At 34.7% G+C, this 4,808-nt stretch overlaps 1 pseudogene across 1 annotated transcript; it reads right to left on the bottom strand.

Moving 5' to 3' along the window:
* Positions 1–3,146: 3,146 nt before the first annotated feature.
* Positions 3,147–3,611, bottom strand: LOC307102515 (ubiquitin-ribosomal protein eS31 fusion protein-like; annotated as a pseudogene). Its single transcript has one exon. The product of its transcript is annotated as a ubiquitin-ribosomal protein eS31 fusion protein-like (transcript).
* Between the last annotated feature and the right edge of the window lie 1,197 nt (positions 3,612–4,808).

Below are 4,808 nucleotides of genomic sequence, written 5' to 3'. Positions count from 1 at the left end.
AAGCAACTATATAATCAAATGCTCTGTGGCATAATATAGTGGCCACAAACATTAATTAGGGGACCACTCTCCTGAGCCTTCACCTTAAACACTGAGCAATTTCCTGTCTCACCACCCCTGAGTGTGATCTGGTTTGAATCACTCCATGTCAGTTCTATACAGAACTCCAGTATAGCTGAAGTGACTAATTCATTTTATGGGTCTTCCCTGGGAAATACGGGATGGTGTGTGTGTGTATATGTGTGTGCATGTGTGTACATATGTGTGTAGAGTGTGTGTGTGTGTGTGTGTGTGTGTGTGTGTGTTTCGGCAAATGCCACAGAACAGTGTGTGAGTGATTTTGAGGTATATTCAAAATGCACTATGGAGTTAAAAAAAAAAGAAAAGAACCAAATAGACATAACAGACATTGTGGCCCAACCACTAAAACCTTAGAAATTCTGACATAAGAGGCCTAACGTGAGGCTTAGGCACTGTTATTTTTGTATTTTTAAATAGACAAAACATGGATCATGTCATACAATTAAATGGTACAAACGAGTAATAGTGAAAACTAAGACGTCTTCTCATTCCAGGCCTCTCGTTTCCCTCTCCAGAGGTAACCATGGCTTCCAGTTTCTTGGGTGGCCTTCCGGAGGTATTCTGTGCACATAAATGCACAGTCAAAAGTTCCTCCCCCTTGAAACAAAAGTAATAGCATTCTGTACCCACTGTTGTCAGCTTTGTCAGGCACAAATTTTTCACAAGCTTTCCAAGAGATTTTGAAACAAACTCTCCATTACGAGTCACTGATGAAAGCTATGCTTTTGTTCCCCAGAAAAGCTACACACACAGGTCTTTTACATCCAATTTCAGGTGTTCACCAACTCCCTGAAACCCCTGGTCTTAATTCATCTGGTTTAGTGTCCTTGACCTAGAGTATTTAATCTAAGATCACCCTGAGAATTGAGTGTTGCCAGATAAAACACAGGATGTCCAGTTGAATTGAATTTCACATAAAAAAACACAATTTTTCAGTATAAGTATGTCTCATGTGTTATTTGCAATATCTGAAATTAAAATTTAACTAGTTCTCTATTTTTATTTGCTAAATATAGCAACCATACAGAAAATTTTGATTCAGTGGAAGCTACTCCAATTAATTCTCTTTAGAATGACTTGTAGTACAGATGACTTAGATTACAATGACAGGACCAGGCTCTTCACACTAAAGCCAAATAATCTGTGGCCTTATTTCAAATTAAGTGGCTTTACCTTGCTATTTCATCTAATGGGATAAAGCTGTTTTGTTATAATGAAGTGGTGATGAAAATAAAAAATATATTGAATTTACATAAAGATTATTTTACTTTCAAAGAACTAAAAATACCTAAAGTCTGAACTGTTTTGATATTTAAAATGAGCCTTAAAATCCTAACTGGATTTGGACAAGGATAAAGAGAACCAGCCTAGAGATAAGTTTTCATTACTTAAAGATGAGATTATTTAACTCATCTTTATTATCAACAAAATAATTATAAAGCATTGACTTATAGGTAGTGTAAAATCCTGACATGGAGGATGGAAAATTATGATTTATGACTTTTTAAGTAAAATACATAATAAATATTAAATGACAAGACTTACACACATTAGAATCTTAATATGAAGACACTAGAAGCAAGGATTACCATAAAGGGTATGATCCTGTTACATTGGAAATGAAAAAATTATGATCCTGTTGGATCCTGAATATTCCAAATACATCTGAATAAATTCAATAAAATTAAATTTTATCATTCCATTCCAGAATTGATCTCTTTTAGTAGCTAAAGGTATATTTTTGTTTCTTTCACTGTTACCCTGATTTGTAGCACTTGCCAATTTCATGGTGTAAATACTCTCACTATGATAAAGCTCTATTTTTTAAAATGTTTGCAAAATTCCTGAAAACTTAACAATTGTTTCTTGTGAGCCTGTAAAAGCTGGTTTTATTTCTGTAAGTGCATATGATACACCTCATTGGATTTCATACAAAGAAAATAACTAGGTGTCCTTTCTGTTAATTGATGTGTATATCTTGAAATTTGTCATCACAACCCCTCCACCCGCTCCAAAAAAAGCCCCCACAAAACAAAGAAAGTAATACATAAAATTTTTAATTAATAAAAATTTTGAATGAGTTTAGGAAGGTATAATAAACACCTGAAAAAATCTGTAGCTTTTATTGTACCAGGTCTCCTGGCCCTAAAGAGAATTAAACCTAAATAAATACCTAAATGCTTTTAAAGTTGCACAGTTCTATAATAACTGGTGGGAAAGAACCTATCATCATAGAGGGGTGGAAATAAGTGGACTCTTTAAACAGATCTATTCCATTTAATTTATATGGAATTTTCCTTTACTTTTTGCCAAGTTTCATTAGAGCAATTATAGAAATGCTTTAACTGGATTCAATAACAGAGAGTAGAATCCACAAAGACATAATAGTAGGTGGTTTTCTTTATTTTTCTTCAGTGAACCACCTTTAACTATGCTCTTAAAGTCTTGAATTTCTTTCGATTCTTGGTTAGGAAAACTGGCAGTGCAGAAAGTAGTGATGTCTGTTAACTAGCCAGTGCATTCTTGACTTGGCTGCCATGGATCAGGAATCTAGTATGATCCTGTGTCCGTTAAGGTGCTCCATTTGAAGCATTAAAATTAAGGTGCCAGGTGCATTTCTTTGATATTCTTCTTAAAATAGTTTTCGCTTGATTCTGGCCTATCTATGGAGATAATTCTATCTGTGGACACTGATAGTATAGTTTGAATTTTAATAGCCTAAGATATTTGAATGACAAAAAAGGAATTGCTATTGCTTTTTGTTGTTTTTAGTTCATGTCTTTTATTTTTTTATTTTTTATTTTTAAATTATGGTTGTTTTTAATATATTTTATTGATTTTTTTTTACAGAGAGGAAGGGAGAGGGATAGAGAGGTAGAAACACTGATGAGAGAGAAACATTGAATCAGCTGCCTTCTGCACACTCCCTACTGGGGATGTGCCCGCAACAGAGGTACATGCCCTTTACCAGAATCAAACCTGCGACCCTTCAGTCCGCAGGCCGACGCTCTATCCACTGAGCCAAACTGGTTAGGGCATCATGTCTTTTATTAATCCATATACAATTACTTGTCTTCTGGTTTGTTGAAGCAATAGGTCAGACAACATTTGCCATAATAACGTCTGCCAAAGTGGCTGGCCATGAAAACTTCAGCACCACATTCATGTGAAGGCCACTCCTGACGAAGGTGACTGACTGCCATTCTCACCCACTTTGTGGTATTTCAACCTTCTTTCTCTTACACTTATTCTTATGTGGGCAATCTCATAGCATCCATATGTGGTGTAAGACTTCTTCCTTTTCTTAGCACCACCACGAAGTCTCAACACAAGATGGAGTGGACTCCTTCTGAATGTTGTAGTCAGACCAAGTACTTCTGTCTTTCAGTTGCTTGCCAGCAACAGATCAGGCTTTGCTGATCAAGAGGAATTCCTTTCTTATCCTGGGTCTTGGCCTTTACATTTTCTATTGTATCTTAGGGTTCAACCATGATGGTTTTCCCCGTAAGGGTTTTCTCAAAAATCTGCATTTTGGACGGCAGATGTTGGATCGAAAAAAAAAAAAGAAGTTGCTATTATTTATGCTAGAGATTGTTTTCCTCTCAATAGTGGAAATTCTGTATGATTGGTAACCATTTATAGATGAGACATTGATACATATGTTTAAAAAAGCTTTCTACACTTCAAATAAGTTTATGTAGAGCTTTATTTTTTTCTTTGGAAATACTTTTCAAAAAAGTGCTGCAGACATTACTAACTTTATATATAGAATAAACTTTTGCAAAAATTTAATTTTAAGAGTTCGATTTGTGGTTGGAAGTAGATGTATTTGGACTAGTAAATTATTCTATATTCCAGAAGGCAGCAGTGAACAACTATGTTTCACAGTCTGACTTAATAAGGGAACTTACTAGTATGCAGGAAAACAATGAAACTGGAAGGCTCATCAGCTAAATGTTTATAACAAAGAAATTATAAGAGACTTACATTTGAATTAGTACATGATAAAATATCAAGAAAATGTAGCATTTCGATGGCATATCATAGAGTTCAAACATATGTCTGGAGAGTTTAAGTAAAAGTTTATTTTCCATAATTAATAAAAGGATACATTCTAATAATTTTAAAAATCGCTAATGAGCCTGTGCAATTTGAACTCTTTCAATTTTACTCAGTAGATGGCTCCATTGTCAAAATATGTGGAGAAAGCTAAAATAATATTATTTCCTCGATTCTCTCTCAGTGTTGAGTACCTTATAAAATATATAATATGAAATAGAAACTATGTAGTAATAGGTTGTCAAAATAGGTAAAGTAGCAAAAAGGTATGAAATAATTGGTTTGGCAGAACTTTGTATCACTTAATGATGCAAAATATGATTGGTCATAGCACCTGGAATAAATTAATAATAGATTGCTGTTATACTAAAGAGATTTTGCTTTCAAGATGCTGTTATTGTTTTACCTTTTTTCCCCTTTTCGTTGTTAAACATTTATTATGTATTCTTTACTTGGGTTATTTAAAAAAACCTCTTACGCCCTAGCTTCAGCCTGTGGACTGAAGGGTCCCAGGTTCAATTCTGGTCAAGGACACATGCCCAGGTTGTGGGCTTGATCCCCAGTGGGGAGTGTGCAGGTGGCTGCCAATAAATGATTTTGTCACATCATTGATGTTTCTATCTGTCTCTCCCTCTTCCTTCCTCTCTGAAATCAATAAAAATATACGT

This window comes from Cnephaeus nilssonii (assembly GCF_951640355.1).
Source record: "Cnephaeus nilssonii genome assembly, chromosome: 7".
NCBI classification, from domain to species: domain Eukaryota; kingdom Metazoa; phylum Chordata; class Mammalia; order Chiroptera; family Vespertilionidae; genus Cnephaeus; species Cnephaeus nilssonii.
This window is presented reverse-complemented; position numbering and strand designations above follow the sequence as displayed.